Source organism: Xyrauchen texanus, chromosome 6 (genome assembly GCF_025860055.1).
Source record: "Xyrauchen texanus isolate HMW12.3.18 chromosome 6, RBS_HiC_50CHRs, whole genome shotgun sequence".
NCBI lineage: Eukaryota > Metazoa > Chordata > Actinopteri > Cypriniformes > Catostomidae > Xyrauchen > Xyrauchen texanus.
Window position 1 is genome coordinate 32,586,469 of NC_068281.1, and position 21,907 is coordinate 32,608,375.

The following is a 21,907-nucleotide window of genomic DNA, read 5'->3' on the forward strand; positions in this document are numbered from 1 at the left end:
CCACAGAATTTGCAAGTATATAAATGTTCAGTTTATATCTTTCCAAGACATGTTTGGAAGAATAAACCCAATATGAAATCTTTTATATGATGTTTCATTAACTGAATGTATGCGACATAAAGATGACGTAATGAAAACAATTTCATCTTATATATATATATAGGCGGAGCCTGATGATATACGTTTGTAATACACAATTGCTAATTGGACTGTCGTTTAAAGTACCCCAGTCTGATTGGTCAGCATCTTGTCACTTCTGTCCAATATTTATCGAAGCGGAACTATTTGAAAATCGTGGCGTGGGGATCAGAATGAATGAACACCTGATGCTGTGAGTAGCTGTTCACGAAGTCCACAAGGAAGGTGAGTCAATCCAAGTTACTAAATTAAACAAAAACAATGAAATAGACCGGTCTCAGTAGTATTTTAAGATGCATTTTAAATTTCATTTGGGAGCGATGCCTGGTTCATCTGGTTTTTAGTCAGCTGTGCATGATTCAAATAAGAATACAAATTTTGCTCCGTGCATTCTTATTTTAATAGTGCAACAGCTGATTTAAAGCCAGATGAGCCGAATCAAAATCGAATCAAGTTTCATATCATACGATTTAAACTTCCAATCTGTCTTCTCCAAAAAGTGAAATGTTGACAAACATTGAGCCAGCAGAGCTTCAGTGCACCGTGGCCGTGGAGCGCTTGAACCCGACAGGTCAAGCCATCAAACGCCAGCACATCCGCAAAGCCATCGTCACATTAGGGCGCAGCGAGTTTCTGGAAATCCTGCTGCGCGTCCACGATGGAAAAGCTTCCCAAAGCTTCATGCTGCATGATTTCCAGCTGTTTTCTCGCGTCGCAAAGGACGGTAAATGTACAGTAAAATTCATACCGGAGAACACACAGGTTCTGATCTCAGACTGTCCTCCGGATCATTTGAAAACGTAGATAGCTAAAAGATAGCTGTGCAGTGTGTAAACCTCACTCTCCTGACTTCAAGAGGTGCACTAGCGACTGAAGCAAGAGGCTGTAGCCTTTAGCCTCCTCGTTAGTGCACCTGCCTCCCATGCCGGAGACGTCGGTTCGAGTCCCGTTCGGAGCAGGGTGACCAGGACAGGTTACATTGGTGCCATGACCCGGATGGGAGTGAGGTTTAGGGGGGTGAGTGTAACGGGAGCCAGCTGGTAGATAGCTGTGCAGTGTGTAAACCTCACTCTCCTGACCTCAAGAGGTGCACTAGCGACTGACGCTAGAGGCTGTAGCCTTTAGCCTCCTTGTTAGAGCACCTGCCTCCCACGCCGGAGACCTAGGTTCGAGTCCTGTATGGAGTGGGTAGAACAAGAGCGTTACACTGAGAACCCCAGTCCAACTCAAAGGTCCCGCGTAGAGATCTGTCAATAAGACCTTTGGTGAAAGACAACAAGTAAAAAGACGCAGACCTGATTGTGACACAAGACACAGGTATGTTTATCTATACAGATTATTTTGCACTTCTGCCCATGGATGGAGCCCATTCTATGTGATCATTGACAAATAAAGTTGTCCGAAGAAATAAACATGATCCATCTTATTGGGAAAACTAGTTTAAAATACAAGTACCAAGTTCGTAGAAATGTAATCTTTGAGTCCATGTTGGTTTAAAAAATGTAAAGACATTCATAGCCTTTTCACTGATTTAATGACTTTGAGAAAAGTCAAGTGGTGCAACCATCATCAAGTAAAAGATAGTCCAATCCTTCCTTGCATCTTTTACTGCACGAGTGTACACAACTAACTGGGATAGTTCTCCTAAAAAGGAAAATTCTCTCATCCACTCACTCTCATGCCATCCCAGATGTGTATGACTTTCTTTCATCTGCTCAACACAAACAAAGACTTTAAAAATATATATCTCAGCTATGTAGGTCAATACAATGTAAGTAAATGGTGACCAAAAGTTTGAAGCTCCAAAAGCACATAAAGGCAGCATAAAAATAATACATCTGACTTCATTGGTTAAATCCATGTCTTAACCATATGACATGGGTGTGGTTGAAACAGATCAATATGCATGAAAAATTACAATTGCTGAAAACAAAAGAATGCTGAGGAAGGCTGGTGAAAAAGGACAATAATAGTACAAAAGGGCTTAAATATTGATCTGTTTCTCACCCACACCTATTATATTGCTTTTGAAGATATTGATTTAATCACTGGAGTAGTATGGGTTACATTTATGATGCATTGGTTTGCATTTGGAGCTTCAAAATTTGGGTCACCATTCACTTGCATTGTATGGATCTACAGAGCTGAAATATTCTTCTAAAAAAAATCTTCATTTGTGTTCCGCAGAAGAAAGTCGCATGGCATGAGGGTGAATGAATGAATCTTCATTTTTGAGTGAAAAATTCCCTTTTAATCAATTTGAATAATCAAATAGTCTAAAGGGGTGTTTTTGTTTGTTTTGTCACATGACAACAGAATGGCTTCCTACTTGTTGGTTATGCCACATGACTTTGATTTGGTGTACAAGTGATTTTTAAATATTTATGTTTTAAATGTTAAAAATAAAAGGTTATTCTGCACTAAAGCCAACATTTCTTAAGCATTTCAGCTATTGAGTTTTTATTTTATTCATTTATTCTGTCTCTGGACAGTTACACCAATATTATTATTTGACCTTAATTATCAAAATTACTTGAAATTGAATAAATGTGTTCCTCATAGAGTTGTATTCAAGTAACAGAAATGAGCTTGCGTCAATGATACATGATCCATGCTGTCAAAATATTTTGGACTGATTACTTTTCTGTTGCAGTCTTGAGTGGCAAGAATGTGTTTTTTACAGGCAGTGCAGGTATTTAAAATCAACTCCTCTCTCTGGTTTTTGTTCGTTTGGCCTCAGAGTTGTCTTGTTTCTCATGGTGGAATCATGGCATTTGTTGGTCATTTATTTTACTGTGACATTTCAAATGCTTAAATTTAGGAACCGGGAAGTCCTTCTTGCTCAAGAGGATTGTAGGTTCTCTGCCTCCCAAAAGCACATATACAACTGCAAGTACAGGTGTAGCAGCGTGTCACATAGGAGGGACCACACTGCACAATTTTGCAGGTGAGGAAACATTTACATTGTGCCCATTTGACCATCTAATATACTGTATAATGCAATGCCAGATTCTATATGGATTTTGAATGTGATAGAATGTGCCACTAAAGATCAAATGGTTTAATTTATATTGTTCTTTGTAAAATGCAATTGACGGTGAAGTCATTGATGCCATAGAAAATCCAATCATGCATAATTGATGATAGCAATTAATTTTTGACATAGGCTACATTGTTTCACCCCAAATCAAACAGTAGTCATGGATTACAAGGGGTTTTATATCACCCTGTACACACAACATTATCTCCAGGTCATGTTGTCTGAAGTATAATATCTGTAGTATAATATGAAATGAGTCATTTTTGTCTGTCTCTTGTTAGGTATTGGGTCTGGCTCTGCTTCTCTTGAACAGTGTCTTGAGCTTGCTCAACGTCCCAGGGTTCTGCAGCACTGGACATCCTGCAAACACCTCATTATCGATGAGATCTCAATGGTGGAAGCTGAGTTCTTTGACAAACTGGAAGCCATAGCCAGGTAAAGGACACAAGAGTTGTACACACGTGTCCTGAGTTGCACTTTAATTACTGTCACTTTATAACTGTCTGCTACCTCAATAACTGCTATGTGCATAGAACACTATCTCATAGTATGTTATGTTTACATTTTTAGAAACTGTCATCTTTTTGCACTACTGAGTACTGGTCGGCGCTGCACTGTCTATTGTCCTGTTCATTGTCAGAAATTTGTTGTACTGTCCTGTACTTTTTGCACATGTTTGCACGTGCACTTTATATAGGTATATATAGGTAGTTTATATAGGTATTTTATTTCGTTGTGTTGTCTCATGTGGTCCTGTGTTGGTACTTTGTTGTTTTTATGTAGCACCATGGTCCTGGAGGAACGTTGTCTCGTTTTGCTGTGTACTGTACTAACTGTATATGGTTGAAATGACAATAAAAACCACTTGACTTGACTTGACTTGACAATTTTACACGATAGACAAAAAAAGGATAATAGAATTCAGTTTGGAATATTGGTTTTTCAGTGCACTCCATGGATAAAATTCAATTATAAGAAAATTATCACCTAATGTGGTGATAAGTGCCTTGAATATATATATATATAATTTTTTTTTTTGTATCTCTTCAGTAATTTCATTTAACCTGATTAGTTGCGCCTGCATTTGTCACTCAGGATTTTCTTCTAAAGGTCACCAGATGGCAAATGAATGTGATTTGGACCAAAACCTCATCAACAAATGAAACCATCCAATCAATTCTCATTAAACATGAAATAATTGCATGACACAAATCTCAGTGTGGTGCCATTTGAAACAACAGAGTGGAAAATGTTCACCTGTTGTGTAATGACACTTAAATATTCAAGAGTATTTCATCCAAAAAAAATCTAATTTACTCGCCTTCATGCCATCCCAGATGTGTATGACTTTCTTTGCTCTGCAGAAAACAAATTACAAAATTAAAAGCTCTGCAAGTCCTCATATTGCAAGTAAATGGGTACCAACATTTTGAAGCTCAAAAAGCACAGTCAGCAAAAAAAAAAAAAAAACATAAATATTATCTCATCAGAAGACATGGATTAAACCACTGGAGTTTTATGGACTACTTTTATGTGATTTTTGGAGCTTAAGTGTTAGTACCCATTCAATTGCATTGTATGGACCTACAGAGCTGAAATGTTCACAAATTAAGATTTTTAGAAGAAAGTAATGCACATCTGGGATGGCATGAGGGTAAGTAAATGGGAGAATTATTTTGGGTTTTTTTGTGAACTATGACTGTTAAAGAGATCTACTCACCCACTTGTTGCTTCCAACCTGCGTACTTTCTGTCTTCACGGAACACAAAAGGAGATATTAAGCAGAATGACAGACTCTGTCACCATTCACAATTTTGATTTGCATCTCATTTTGTTTTCCACAGAATAGTCATACACACAGGGTTGGGAGGGTCAGGGCCGGCCCAAGCCTTTATGGGACCCTAAGCAGAATTTGATTTGGGGGCCCCTCGGTGCCGCCAATATGATTGAATATTGTCAATACTTGATTATTCACACACTATAAATCTAACACACCCCTTATCAATTGTATTAGTTGTAGCTGTGTTGCTTACAACATACCAATGTCTGCATGGCATGATTTTACCCTTCTACAGTTTTAAATGTAACAGTAGCACACCTATATTTACCCAATCTTGATATCCCTCTGTTACCAGTTTTGTGAACAATTTGCAGCAGAAGCTGTAGACTGCATCATTTCTTTTTGAATAAGTGAGTGGCTCCACTTACATTATTTCCCCATTAATTAATTTTCAGTAGGTGTAGTGGTAGTGGAAGCTTCGGCCATCAGGTTTTTCAGGGAATGTGAAGTTTTCCTTTATAGGCAGTGGCCCTCTGCTTACCAGATCAGTCCTTTCTGAGACAGACAGGATAGATGACAACATCAGTGGATGCACGTGCTGGGAAGTGCTCCTCACATGCAGAGGATGGACCTGATGAAAGATGAAAATAATAATAAAAGCTAGCCATGTTAGATGTCATATTAGAAGGTAACGCAACTGTCTGTCAAAAACAAAGGCATATATTTATCCATATAAATATATTGATCTGGGATTGTTGAAAAATCATCATCAGCTGTAGCACTGGAACGCAGGTGGCGTTGGTTGTGCCCCATGTCCAAAATATTTCAACAGTACTCCTAGGGAAGTTTCGTAAGAGTACATATTTGACAGAATATTTGACAAAATATGTTATTTTCTCAACACAAATTATTATACACAGCAGCAAGCCATCTGTACTCCTAAAACAACAACTCTTAATCTATAACTAGCTAACTGAGGCATAATGATATTGGTATATAATAGCAAAGATCCCAAAATGGTAGACTAATGTAAATAATGTTAAGTTGTCAGTTATCAGTACAACGTTTATGGAACAGAAGATTATTTTTATTACAAAAATATATACCCAGGAAAGTTATTTTTACACAGAGAACAAACACTTTAATCTAAAACTAGTTAAGTAATATGCTGTACTATAATATATTAAGATGTCAAGGCTATTTAAGGATGTTTAATCAAACTTTCCTAAAAAAGAAGATATGCTACATAGGCTATGTTAACTAACTAGCCAGCTAATGTTAGCTCATAACTTAGCCTAGCTACTTAACATACATTTATCTCGCTGTTTATCTCTTCCTCTGTTTTCTTCTTTTTCCTTCTCTTTGCACCAGAGGATATGTACGGAAGAGGATTAGGGCCAAGCAATAATAAAAAAAATAAAGCCATCTCGAGATTAAAGTCATTATAATGTGAGATTAAACTCGTTAAATTTCGAGAAAAAAGTCGAAATACAATCTTGAGAATAAACTTATTAAATATCGAGAATAAAGTTGTTGTGTTTCGAGAAAAAACTCGTTAACTTTAATCTCACATTATAATGACTTTATTCTCGATATTTAATGAGTTTATTCTCAAGATTGTATTTCGACTTTTTTCTCGAAATGTAACGAGTTTAATCTCACATTATAATGACTAATCTCGATATTTAATGAGTTTATTCTCAAGATTGTATTTCGACTTTTTTCTCGACATTTAACGAGTTTAATCTCGCATTATAATGACTTTATTCTCGATATTTAATGAGTTTATTCTCAAGATTGTATTTCGACTTTTTTCTCGAAATTTAACGAGTTTAATCTCGCATTATAATGACTTTAATCTCGATATTTAATGAGTTTATTCTCAAGATTGAATTTCGACTTTTTTATCGAAATTTAACGAGTTTAATCTTGCATTATAATGACTTTAATCTCGAGATGGTTTTATTTTTTTATTATTGCTTGGCCCTAATCCTCTTCCGTAGATATGTCCTTTTTTGTGACATTGCTGTTTTGCTGTCTGAATGTGCTTGCATCCTGTAGCCTGTTAACATAATATTGCATTTAATATTGCGTTTTTGTATAATTAACATTGTCCATTGACAGTATAATCACACAAAAAAAAAAAAAAACATTAATGTGCTCTTGGGGGCCCCCTGGTGGCCACCGGGGCCCTAAGCAGCCGCTTAGTTCGCTTATGCCTTGGGCCGGCTCTGGGGAGGGTTACTGTTGAAATGTATTCCACTACAGATTAGAGAATACATTCTGTAAAATATAATTTGTATCGTATTTCGTTAATTACTCAAGGTCAGTAAAGTATTCTAAATACTTTGGATTACTTCTTCAGCACTGGCAGGTTTTTTTTTTTCTTCCACTTGTTTTGACTATTAAAAACTCTGCCAGCACAGTAAGACAAAATACACATGTTATAAATACATTCACTGAGAAACCTAAATATCTTATGCAGTGTTTCTAAAACAAGATTAATCTAATTGAATGTGTTAAGGATATTTAAATATTCTTTACAGGAAAATTATACAAAAATTAAGAATAACATTTTTGCCCTAATATCAAAGGTCTTTCTAGAAAAAAGAAATTAGGATCCAACGTGAATTTTCTTGATAAAAAAAATGATCGCGCCTGATAACATGTGCATGTAAAATGGCTAGAAATAGCATTATATCTTAGCGCACAGCTGACAATTTACACAAGGTGTATTTCTTCTGCTCCAAACATACTTAAAACGTATTTCTCTGTCTGCTCGTATTTGTAACACATCATAAGAAATGAAAGTGTTTCACTGCTGTTCAAATGCACTTTTATATGTATAAATGTTTTCCATCTGAAAGGACTAAATATTAAATGAAACAAATGACAATAAAATGCAAAGTAATCTCGTCAGTCATCAAAATACATTTTTAATTTGTTGCTAGTTTTCTAAATTTGTTTTCTAAATACCAATGATTTAAATTGTACTAGTGGAATACAGTTACATATATTTTGTGTTTTAAATAAGTAATCCCGTTGCATGTACTTCGTTATTCCCCACCCTGCATGCACATTTGGAACAACATGAGGGTGAGTAAATAAACATTTCCATTTTGGGGTTTACTGTCCCTTTAAGCCTGTGTAGCATTAGAAAAGTGTGATCTGTAACTTTATTGTCAAGATTCATCAGAAGATCCACAGCCATTTGGTGGGATTCAGCTGATAGTGTGTGGAGACTTTCTTCAGCTTCCTCCAGTCACAAAAGGAAAGAACAAGCCTAACTTTTGCTTCAAGGTATGACTTTAACTAGCAAAGCTCATTCTTGTCCACTGCAACCATGATAAAAAGGGCATTAGGAATAAGGTTGTTTTAGAATTGAACTAGACTTCAGTTGTAATTACTTTATGGTTAGCAGTTGTGTATCTATAGTATAGGTATAAGGTCAAAGGTTTAATTCTTCCCACAGTCAAGAAGTTGGCGGAAATGTATCCATATGAACATGGAGCTGATGGAGGTGCGCAGACAAACGGACAAGGCCTTCATCTCTGTGCTCCAGGCCGTGAGAGTGGGCAGGTACTGTGCATTCACCAGGGCCACATCCACAGTTCAGTGCAATGAGTCACTGGTTCTGAGTCCTATTGGGATGCTATCTATGCCTGTGTTTCAGGGCATAAATAAGGATGAAAGTGAGTCAGATATTCCTCGACCGAGGTTTTGCTTTTTCTCACGTCAGTAACATGTACAGTTCTGGATGATTCCTTTTAACTCACAGTTCAGGTTATTTTCAGATCACCTTTTATGTCCTCTGAACTTCAACCTTGTAATCCATAAAGGAGTGGTGGTGGCGTAGTGGGGTAAAGCGCTGAGCTGGTAATCAGAAGGTCACTGGTTCGGCCCCCACAGCCACCACCATTGTGTCCTTGAGCAAGGCACTTAACTCCAGGTTGCTCCGGGGGAATTGTCCCTGTAATAAGTGCACTGTAAGTCGCTTTGGATAAAGCGTCTGCTAAATGCATAAATGTAAATGTAAATGTAAAGCCCTCCAAACTTTCTCCTGAAGTTGTGAATTGACAATAAACATGCAGCTGGACCATTTGCTGATTACGCTGTATTGGTGACTTTCCATCTTATAGAGTCACAGAGGAAGATACCGCACAGCTACTGAAAAGTGCCAATCACAGCATTGAGAGAGACTGTATCCTAGCAACCAGGCTGTGCACACAAGGATGATGTGGAGCTCACAAATGGGAATAAACCGAAACTGTTACCAGGTTAGTCATACAGGCAAATCATTTCAAACTGCAGAGGGGCTTGTTTTTGGAGCGGGGGGGTTGTTTAAGGTGGTGATTGTTCTAGGGCCAAGGTCAACATGTTATGCTATGAATTGTATAGAATGAGATCTTTGGAAAACTGAATGAATTAATTCATCAAAATCCACTATCTGATTCTACAGTGACACCATGTAGCAGCAACGCAACCATTATTTGTAGTAGAACATGTAGCATTGACCTTAACTTTGCAGCAAGGATAATTGCTACATATTTGAAGAACAGCATATTTATCTCTACATACAGTAGGTGTGTAAATATAAGATTTTTTGGCAAGGATAGTCCACTTTTAAAAATGTGTGTGTGTGTATATATATATATATATATATATATATATATATATATGTATGTGTTAGTGCTGTCAGTGTTACATATGCAATTTGAATAAAAAATGTATAACGTGTAAAAAAAAAACATTATTTTTCTCTATTAAAGCATGTACCAATTTGACTTTAGATTCTGACATTTTATACAGCTCTGTGTGAGTTCTGAACGCTTGTGACGTGTCCAGTGGAGACGTTACACTACAAACAAACACATAACAGTGTGGCCGTGCTGGGGAAAGGACCTCTTTTAAAGCAAACGTTGATGGGACTTGTGACAAGTTAAGTTTTCACATCTTTTGTAAGTCAGCATTTTACCACATAATCATGGCAATTCATACAAGTCTGCCGTGCAGCTTGTTCTCCTGTGCAGAGTCTGTTGACGCTCCACTCATATTTAACATAATTTCAACTTTGTACCCATTGCTTTGAATCTTCTGACATGTCAGCTAATGATTACCAGACAATCCGGATGAATTATATTTCCATCTACAATGCCAACATTAAAAACAGAACAAGACACTCTTTTCATATGGACTTCAACGCTTTTGCCCTGAAACAAATTATGTGCATCCATTTTCAATGTGTATAGACCACCTGATGACGATAAATATTGTGGAGGATGAGATTTTACGAGATTTTATGCGCATTGCAATGAATAGTAGTTCTATCAATAAGTCAACATCCCAAGAATTTCTGTCTTTATACTGTGGAGAAAATGTTAGTAGCTTTTACATAATGTTTTGTTCTATTTTGTTCTTTCCAAATAAGGAAATGAATGCATTTTGACAGGAAATAAGTAGATCTACTGTAAAACAATTTCAGCACTTTTTCAAATCATAATCGTTATTTAAAATGTTTAAATCTACTGACAGCACTAAAACATATACATAAAGTAATCATTAACCCAAATGAAAGTTAATTTATTTACCCTCATGTAGTTTTTTCCTTTTTTTGTGAATTAGTGTGGTTCACAGCGAAACTATATTTTATAGGTTTTCAATTCAGAACGATTTTATACACCATGTCCTATTAGATTCTATTAACTATTCGATTCTGTATTTTTTTTTTATGCATTTATAGGATTCTTTAAATACTTCCCGTGTGTGTCTAAGGTGTATGTAAACGTCGGACTTTAACTGTGTGTGTGTGTGTGTGTGTGTGTGTGTGTGTGTGTGTGTGTGTGTGTGTGTGTGTATGTGTGTGTGTGTGTAGCGTGTATTTATCACTTTGTGGGTACCAAATGTCTCCATAAGGATAGTAAAACCCGAAATTTTTGACCATGTGGGGACATTTTGTCGGTCCCCATGAGGAAAACAGCTTATAAATCATACTAAATTATGTTTTTTGAAAATGTAAAAATGCAGAAAGTTTTCTTTGAGGTTTAGGTTTAGGGGTAGGGTTAGGTTTAGGGGATAGAATATAAAGTTTGTACAGTATAAAAACCATTATGTCTATGGAAAGTCCCCATAAAACATGGAAACACAACATGTGTGTGTGTGTGTGTGTGTGTGTGTGTGTGTGTGTGTGTGTGTGTGTGTGTGTGTGTGTGTGTGTGTATGTAAACGTCGGACTTCAACTGTGTGTGTGTGTGCGCGCACACCTTTGAAGTCCGTTTACATACACCATAGCCAAATACATTTAAACTCAGTTTTTCACAATTCCTGACATTTAATCGTAGAAACATTCCCTGTCTTTGGTCAGGTAGGATCACTACTTTATTTTAAGAATGTGAAATGTCAGAATAATAGTAGAGAATTATTTATTTCAGCTTTTATTTCTTTCATCACATTTCCAGTGGGTCAGAAGTTTACAGACACTTTGTTAGTGTTTAATAGCATTGCCTTTAAATTGTTTCACTTGGGTCAAACATTTTGGGTAGCCTTCCTCAATCTTCTCACAATAAGTCGCTGAAATTTTGGACCATTCCTTCAGACAGAACTGGCGTAACTGATTGTTTATAGGCCTCCATGCTCACATGCTTTTTTTTAGTTCGGATTGAGGTCAGGGCTTTGTGATGGCCACTCCAATACCTTGACTTTGTTGTCCTTAAGCCATTTTGCCACAACTTTGGAGGTATGTTTGGGATCATTGTCCATTTTGGAAGACACATTTACGACTGAGCTTTAACTTCTTGGCTGATGTCTTGAGATGTTGCTTCAATATATCCACAAAATTTTCCTTCCTTCATGATGCCATCTATTTTGTGAAGTGCACCAGTCCTTCCTGTAGCAAAGCACCCCCACAACATGATGCTGCCACCCCCATGCTTCATGGTTGGGATGGTGTTCTTCGGCTTGCAAGCCTCACTCGTTTTCCTCCAAACATTAGTTTCTTTGTTTTAGTTTTTTAATTGTTTAATGAAACCAGAGGACATTTCACCAAAAAGTAAGATCTTTGTCCCCATGTGCACTTGGAAACTGTAGTCTGACTTTTTTATGGCAGTTTTGGAGCAGTGGCTTCTTACTTTCTGAGCAGCCTTTCAGGTTATGTTGATATAGGACTTGTTTTTACTGTGGATATACATACTTGTCTACCTGTTTCCTCCATCTTCACCAGGTCCTTTGCTGTTGTTCTGTGATTGATTTGATTAATACGTTCATCTCTAGAAGACAGAATGTGTCTCCTTCCTGAGCGGTATGATGGCTGCATGGTCCCATAGTATTTATACTTGCGTATTATTGTTTGTGCAGATGAACATGGTACCTTCAGCTGTTTGGAAATTGCTCCCAAGGATGAACCAGACTTGTGGAGGTCCACAATTGTTTTTCTGAGGTCTTGGCTGATTTCTTTCTGGAATTCTTCAAGCGGTTTAAAGCTGCAGTAAACTTGGTGTTTGTAAACTTCTGACCCACTGGAATTGTGATGGTCAATTAAAAGTGAAACGATCTGTCTGTAAACCATTGTTGGAAAAAGTACTCATGCACAAAGTAGATGCCCTAAAAAACGTGTGTGTGTGTGTGTGTGTGTGTGTGTGTGTGTGTGTGTGTGTGTGTGTGTATGTGTGAGCGTGTAGTTATCACTTTGTGGGGACCAAATGTCCCCATAAGGATAGTAAAACCCGAAATATTTGACCTTGTGGGGACATTTTGTCAGTCCCCATGAGGAAAACAGCTTATAAATCATACTAAATTATGTTTTTTGAAAATGTAAAAATGCAGAATGTTTTCTGTGAGGGTTAGGTTTAGGGGTAGGGTTAGGTTTAGGGGATAGAATATAAAGTTTGTACAGTATAAAAACCATTATGTCTATGGAAAGTCCCCATAAAACATGGAAACACAACGTGTGTGTGTGTGTGTGTGTGTGTGTGTGTGTGTGTGTGTGTGTGTGTGTGTGTGTGTGTGTGTGTGTGTGTGTGTGTGTGTGTGTGTGTGTGTGTGTGTATGTGATACGTGCACATCACATTGTATATTAGTCTTGGGCAAGTTACAAAATACTTTGAAATTGGTTTATTCCATATTTTGTGATGATTCCATGATGTAGTTTTAAAGAATTGTATTAATTTTAATGACTTTTCCAGGCCTGGAAAATACTATTTTTAAAATTCCCTGATTTGTTTTATTTTTTATTTTTATTTTTTCAGGTTTTCCATAATCATGGGAAATTGGAGTCAGTAAAATAATCCAAATATTACAGAATTGGTCAGATCTGATGACTATATTTAGTTTCCTCCAGGGCCTCAAACAAATAAGGAAAAGCAATATCAGCTAGATGACTAAATTTAAATGTTTTCTAAATGCCAAGTCCCAACAAAACGGGGATATGACTGAAGAGTGTAGCGCATGCATGTGAAGGGAATACTTTGAGGGCAAGTGCTAGAGAACGTCACTGCTAGGGAGGGTAGAGTCACATGGGGTAACCTCCACGTGGTCACTATTTAGTGATTCTCGCTCTCAATGGGGCGCTTGTGTGTGGATTGCGGAGACTCGCAGCATGTGGAGGCTCATGTTAACATCTGCTGAATCATGCACAGTGAGCCACATGATAAAATGTGCGGACTGACGTTCTCAGAAGTGGAGGCAACTGAGACATGTCCTCCGCCACCCTGATTGAGGTGAGTAACCGTGCCACCATGAGAACCTACTAAGTAGTGGGAATTGGGCATTCCAAATTGGGGAGAAAAGGGGATTAAAAAAACAATCACATGTAACTATTTATATATTTTTAAATATTGTACATTTTGTCAATCGCAGTTCAGTCATTTCAAAATGATTGACCAACATTAAAGATTCTCGATTCAAATCCAATGTCAAGATCAATGCATTTAAATTGGCACAATTAGATCAAAGCATCGAGAAAATTGAATTGTTACACCCCTAAATATGCACCATAATTGATTTGAGAACTACAGCGTAGGTGAAACAAAGGTGTAGATTACCACTGAATAATATCTGTACAGCACAAAGCTATCATATGGCTTTAGAATTATTAGAATACAGTAAATAAACCATATGGTCTACTTTTTAAATAATGACTTTTTGTGCACTTCCTTAAGTGTCTTTTTATTTACAGGGCCTGTGCGTGTATTTGAGGCTGTGGATAGTGACCCTATGCTGGTTCAGACCATTGATTCACAAAGTCCAGTTAGTCGACTGTTGCAGCTGAAAGTTGGAGCTCAGGTAGGAGGCTTTTATTCTTCCTGGCAAACATTTGTTCTTGATCTTAACATGAAATGCTAAGATAAGTCTTCTATTTGTTCAGGTCATGTTAACTAAAAACCTGGATGTCCAAAGGGGTCTAGTGAATGGAGCCAGATGAGTCGTGATCGACTTCCAGCCAGGCAGTCAAGGTAAGGCTAGTTATGAAATGGTAAGCACTACACATTTTCCTTTCTATAATGCTATAATTCCATCAGTAAATACATTTAAGTATGTTAATAAATATGTGAAATCTCTCAAGAATGTTCATGCCATATCAAAAATATATATGTATGTATGACGTATAACATTTGTGACCACCACTCCCCCCATGTCTCCCTCGTGTGCGATTCCTCTGCAGGGCTGTTGAGGTAATGAAGAGGGAGCGCTGGATGTTTAAAGCATCAGGGGGTCTGTACCTGAGCTGACAGCAGCTGCCACTCAAACTGGCCAAACCATTTCAATCCACAAGAGTCAGGAGAGAGATCTGCACTGCCATTCCACCAGGAGTCATTCTGCACAGCAAGTACACCACTTGTTCAGACTTGCATCAGCTAAAGGCACAAACTGTTATATAATACTGCAGGCTTATTCCATAGGCCCCCTTCTGTCTTCACCCATTTTGGATCATAGAGGACATGATCATGCGATTGTCAGCCACCGCAGGAGCTATTAAAGTGTAATGATGTGTTCCTGTGTATTGAGGTGCAGATGCTCAGTGCTGTGGTTCTGCTCTGTGATCTGACTCATTAACTAGTCCCCATGTTTACCCATTAGAGTTCAGAATGTGTGCATTCTGCATTGATGAGGTGTCAAAGTTATCAGTGTAAGTGTCTGTATTTAAGCTCTTCATTTGTTTGGTGACTGTTTGGGCCTAATTGTGTGTTGCTACGTCTGAGCCAATGCTCCGTTCTTGTATTCTGTCCAAAAACGAACCAAAATGGTTTATTAAATCAATTCATCACCTTCTCAACACATTCTTAAATCTCTGCAGTGCATTATCTTGAAAACACTTGATTTGTTTTGCCAAATGGTTTTCTTTTCCAGTATTTGCATGTTTCTTGTGTGTTTAGGGCATGACTCTGGATTGTGTAGAGATCTCGCTGGCACGTGTGTTTGAGAGCGGCCAGGCTTACGTTGCCCTGTCATGGGCTCGGAGTCTAGAGGGCCTGCGTGTGATGGACTTTGATCCATGAGTGGTGCAGGCTAACCAGGACGTGCTGCTCTTCTATAAGAAACTGAGGAAGGAGAGGCTCCTCATGCAGGTCTGTGCCACCTTATAAAATCATTATTTTCCTTAGATGAATGTTCTTTACCTTTTTCAAGCCGACCTGCTCTGTTTAAAAGATGAATCAAAATGATCCCAGATTGTCTCATAAAACGCCCCCAGAAAGCTCTGATTACTAGTGTTTTTTTGTTGGGTTTTTTTTAAGTCTGAAGGTCCGAAATCCAAAATGATTTTGGGTCAATAATGATTTTGGGACATTATTATTGGTATCTTATTTAATTGGTCTTCTCCTTCCCAAGTCCTCTATAGAAGACTTTGTAGGACAAAGCCATAAGGAGAATGACTGCTGGTAAGGACGAGACTTGAGGCTCCAGTTTACATATGCACTTTGTGTGGGTGTTTCGGGAAGATTTGAAAGTTATTTTTAATTGAGCTATTGTGATTTGTTCCAGGGGTAAATTATGATCTCAGGTTTACGTTCTTTTCTTTCATTTAAGCAAATTCATATTTATTTTTATACTGGCTGCTTGAACTGTATTTGTGCAGTGTTTTTTTTTTTTTTTTTTTTTTGTAATAAGTATATTTGTTTTATAGTTATTAATTGGATTGTTTTGTGGTTTTATTGGGGTTTTAATGGTTGTTGCATCAGAAAGGTAATTTGTGTATTCTGGGGGGTTGTTAATAAGTTTAACAATTGTTTATTGATAACAATCTTTCTTCCTTACATGTAAGTTAAAAAATTAGGCTTGACCTTTCTGTTTTGGTGAGGATTTATAAACTCTGTTTGGTTGGGTAAAAAAACTAATCGGGAAAAGTACAGTAAATATACAGCACCTCCCTTTTGATTATAAACATGAACACTGAAAGGCTTTTTCACACTGAACACAAAGGTTCATTGTAGCATTTCATGTGGAAATAGCACCAGCTATATGTAAGTGGTCTTACTATTTTTACAGTAGATCTATAATAAACCCTTTATTTTGAGTCGGTAAAGCTGATAATTAAATTACTTGCATGTGAAACTCTCATTGTAATTATTTTTGAGGAGAATCCAAAGGCATTTTGGCCGAATACAAGATTAAAATGAGTTTCCACAATGGTTTTTCATACTTCCACTCGAGAAAGCCATTTGAGTCCTGCGAGCGTGGGAATAGAGCGCATTCCTAACAATTTGTAAAATTGACTCATGCCAAAAAGGTAATATAAATGTGAATGCACTGAAGTTGGTCAGACAAATTTTAAGTGATCATGACTATTGTAACAGAATAATGGTCAAATATTTCAATTTAATGTAGGTGACTGGCAGACAGTTGCAATAAATTACTTTCAGGGAATGTATTTCTGGCAGAATGTGCAACATTGGTGAAGTGTTTTCTTTACTCTGCGGGCATTTGAATTTTATATTTTTTTCTTAATAAATGACAAAGAATTGTTAAAATATTAGAGCACTGTATTTTCCTTGGTAACGCCAAGTTACAATAAGGTTGTATTTTGTTATTTTAGTAATATTACTTGACTACATCAGTTAACAAAATAACAATGAACTCACTTTTACAGTATTTATCATTCATGGTTCATATTCATTTAAACATATACAATTAATTAAAAAAAATTGTTAACACTAATGCATTATAAACTAACAATAAATATTTGTTTTTATATAAATTAACCTTAACCAAGATTATAAATGCAGTTAAAAAATATTGTAAATTGTTAATGACACAAAGCATTTACTAATATTAAAAAACAAAACATTATAAAGTGTTTCCCCTTTTTAATTTATTATTATGCATCCATACAGGCACATCCATTGCTTATTAGCAAAGATCAAATGTCGAACAACATGCATATTTCAGTGGAATCTCTCAGCACTGTAGAAGCAAAATTAGAAAAAATAGTTTGTTGCACTTTATAAAATGTCAAATATTTATTGCATTCTCATGATGCTTAATTTCTCATTGTGGCTGTGCTATAAAATTTGAACGGATGGCAAAGAGTGCTGAAAATTTATTTATGCCACCCCAAAAAAAGTTACTTCTACTGCTATCTTATGGGACTTGTGTGTAATTGAAACAAGATCTAGATAGAAGAACCATGTGTGACCGTGAGCCAACTCCAGCGATTAGTATTTTTTGTGCCTGCACACAATGTGCTGTCCTCTCACATTTCTGTCTTGTTTCAAGGGGGTCCTGCAGAGGACAAACGATGTGCAGTAAAGTCAAAATATGCTTATATTCAAGATCTATTCTCTTAAATGAAGTCTAAATATATCATATGCTGCTTCTCAGGTGAATGCATCTTTTTTTTTTTAAAGGATTTTTAGATATTTAAAATTATTTTTAATATTATATTCAACATTCTCAGATAAAAAAATTTTCTTCTGCAGTATAGTTGCTAAAAAATATATTTTGCTGCAGTGTATAATGTGGTAAAGACTACCCTCTCTCACTTTTCTGTTCACTTCAATCCATCTTTAACTCACAAAAAAAACTCTCTCGTATTAATAAAGCTGCATATTTCCAATTTTCTTCACGATAAGAAATACACAGTGACATATTTTATGATTCAATAAGTCACGAGCCATTACATTATAATCTAGCTGCAGCAAGTGTGCGCGCTCAAGGGACAAGCGTCCCCGCGACAGAGTGTGCATCAGTCGGCTGCAGTTTCAGTCACCTCCTTTCAGATCGGGACATTCGTGCAACTCATAGAACTCACAGAAAAATGCCAGTTTCAGAGTTTGTAGTTATTTACATGATCTGCTTCCGTATTATTTGAACTTTAATAAAGCTATAACGCATAATATAACTGTATTTAAGATGTAACGTCGGGGTGTTTCCTTTAAAGACGCTCGACATGCAAGTTTTGCTTCAGCGGAGCGGAAGCACCAGCTCCACTTATTCCACAACGAGAGTGCTTCTGTATTTACTTACTTTGTATTTTTGCATTATAATTCCCTCATACTTTGCGATCTACATCACCTGAAGCTGTGAAAGTTTAGAGTGCATCTGAACTGTGAGCTGTGTAATTCTTCTTCTCCTCAGTCTGGCGTGAGCTGCAGTGCTGAACTCATCATTAGTTTAAAGTGATCTCGTGTTACCTGAAATTAGATCAAACGACTATTCGACAGCAAAAACTTTTGTAGATAACGTCGACTAATCGTTTCAGCCCTAGTGACCATACTGGTACAATATTATACTATTAGTGTCTTTTAAATGTATCTGTTTATTTGAGAAAGGTATATCTGTAGACAGAGCTCAAAAAAAGAGGTGGGAGCTCCAAATTCCTAGCCAAATTATAGGGAGCTCTTTACCTAACCCTAACCCTAACTGTCTGTGGAGGTGTCACCCCCACAACCCTGTTTTGGAGTAACCCCATCCCATTCTGGAGAAACCACGCCCTATTTTGGAGATTCCACCCCCATTTGAAGATCTCCGACCTGGTTTATTTAGACTGATATTGGAAGTACTAATGCAATTGTGTGTAATGTGGTCTAATATCTGTCAGTTTATTGCAGTGAAGCATGCAAACTTGTATACATGGTGATTTTACAAAGTAATTTGAAAGAGATCTGTCTATTTCCATTGCAGTGCACAGGTATGGGCATAAAAATAAGGTAGTAAAAGCTTGCTAGTGGTCAAAACTCACAAACTGCCAAGTGATTTTACAAGGTTAAACCAGATTCATTCACTGACTACATAAAATTAAACATCACTTACCCATGCACCTGTAAAGCTGATTTGTAAAACAAATTCTCTATAACTGTGAGAGTTTGTTAATGTTTATGTCTGGTCAAGAAAGCTAACATGAGACTGGGGCAATTCACATGGTGAATTGCGCTGGTGCCCCCCAGGGATGTGTGCTCTCCCCACTACTCTTCCCCTGTATACCAATGGCTGCACCGCCAAGGACCCCTCTGCAAGGTCCTGAAGTTTGCAGGTGACACCACTGTCATCAGCCTCATCTGAGATGACGATGAGTCTGTAAACAGAAGTGAGGTTGAATGGCTGGCTCAATTGAGCTGTCAAAACAACCTGGAGCTGAACATGCTCAAAACGGTGGAGATGATAGTGGACTTTAGGAGGAACACCCCAACATTGACCCCGCTCACCATTCTTAACAGCACTGTGGTGGCAGCAGTGGAGTCATTCAGGTTCCTGGGCACTACCATCTCACAGGACCTGAAGTGAGAGACCCACATTGACTCCATTGTGAAAAAGGCCCAGCAGAGGTTGTACTTCCTTCGCCAGCTGAGAAAGTTCAACCTGCCACGCGCTAATGAAACAGTTCTACTCAGCAGTCATTGAGTCTTTCCTCTGCACTTCAGTAACTGTCTGGGTTGGTTCAGCTACGAAATGGGATATCAGAAGACTACAAAGGACTGTTCAGACTGCTGACCGGATTATTGGTTGCCCCCTGCCCTCCCTTCAAGCACTGTACACTTCCAGAGTGAGGAAAAGGGCTGGAAAAATCACCCTAGACACCACTCACCCAGCCCACTTCCTTTCTGAATTGTTGCCTTCTGGACGACGCTACAGAGCACCAGAACTATCAGGCATAGGAACAGTTTTTCCCCTCAGGCAATCCATCTCATGAACAGTTAAAACTGCCCCATTGAGCAATAATAATGTGCAATACACAGCTTAGTCTATTTATATTTATCCAACATACCATACCTCTTCTGCCTTACATTCCCTTGCATCTGTATATAACAGATATGTATTTGTACACACACACACACACACACACACAGGTTGGGAGGGTTACTTTTTAAATGTATTCCACTACAGATTACAGAATACATGCTATAAAATGTAATTTGTAACATATTCCATTAGATTACTCAAGGTCAGTAACGTATTCTAAATACTTTGGATTACTTCTTCAGCACTGGAAGTGATTTTTTTCACTTGTTTTGACTATAAAAACTCTGCCAGTTCAGTTAGACAAAATACACATTAAAAATACATTCTCTGACATAACTAAATATCTTATGCAGTGTTGTTTCTAAAACAAGATTAATCAAACTGATCTTGTTTTAAGGATTTTTAGATATTTTTACAGGAAAGCAATACAAAAAATATCAAGAATAACATTTTTGTCCTACTATCAAAGGTCTTGCTAGAAAACAAGAAATTATGATTCAACGTGAATTTTCTTGATAAAAAAATATGATCGTGTCTGGTAACTTGCATGTAAAATGGCTAGAAATATCATTTTAGCTTAGCATAAAGCTGACAATTACTTCTCTGTCTGCTCGTATTGTAACACATCATAAGAAAGTGTTTCACTGCTGTTCAAATGCACTTTGGATCACATCATTTATATTTATAAATGTTTTTCATCTGAAAGGACTAAATATTAAATGAAACAAATGACAATAAAATGCAAAGTAATCTCTTCAGTAATCAAAATACTTTTTGTATCTTACTGTATTCTAAATACCAATTATTTAAATTGCAACTGTAGTGTTTTATAGATAGATAGATAGATAGATAGATAGATAGATAGATAGATAGATAGATAGATAGATAGATAGATAGATAGATAGATAGATAGATAGATAGATAGATAGATAGATAGATAGATAGTCTTATTATATATTTCTATATATATATTTATACTTTCTATTTTTATTCTATTTTATTATTATTATTATCATTATTATCTCTGTCTTGTTGTATTGTTTATGCACTGGAAGCTTCTGTCACTAAGACAAATTCCTTGTATGTGTAATTATACTTCGCAATAAAGCTCATTCTGATTCTGGTAACATGTTACCGACGACAAGCGAGTTGTATGCGAGTTGCGTAACTTCGTAAAATCACCCTTTTCAAACTACAGCAAAAATCTTTTGAGTAACCATACCTCCTCCTCATCTGGCTCTCCGTATGGGATCATTTCCCTTTTTTAAAAAACGTAAACTTTACACTAAAACACAGATGTTAGCGTTTGTGAACATTTACAGGCTGAAAACGAAATCTGTGCCATTCTATTGTGTGTGTAACACTTAGTGATGACACGAATTGACAAATCCAACTAAGGTAAGACTTGATGTATGTATATTAATTAGGTTCCGCAACTGGACGTTTACTGATCAACGTCATCGTTGAAGATTTAATATTCATGAGTTAAGCCTTCTCTATAATAAGTTTAGCAACGGGACTAATACGAGTGCAATAAAATGATGGAAAGTTACTGAAAGACACTGAAAGGCTTAACCAATTGCACAGCTTATAACGTTATAAGCACTTTATAAAGTCCACGTGACAAGATGTTGATTCATTAAAATCAGTTTATTATTTTGTATTTTCAGGACATATTGCGGCTACCTGAGAATGTGATGGACTTCCACGCAGAAGCTGAGTTCAGTTCACATTTTTAAGAAAATCACAGGGTATCGGGTATATTTTTATTTATTTACTTT

At 37.0% G+C, this 21,907-nt stretch overlaps 1 pseudogene; it reads left to right on the forward strand.

The window, feature by feature from the left end:
* The first annotated feature begins 642 nt into the window (after window positions 1-642).
* Window positions 643-15,833, forward strand: LOC127645706 (ATP-dependent DNA helicase PIF1-like; annotated as a pseudogene).
* The last annotated feature ends 6,074 nt before the right edge of the window (window positions 15,834-21,907 follow it).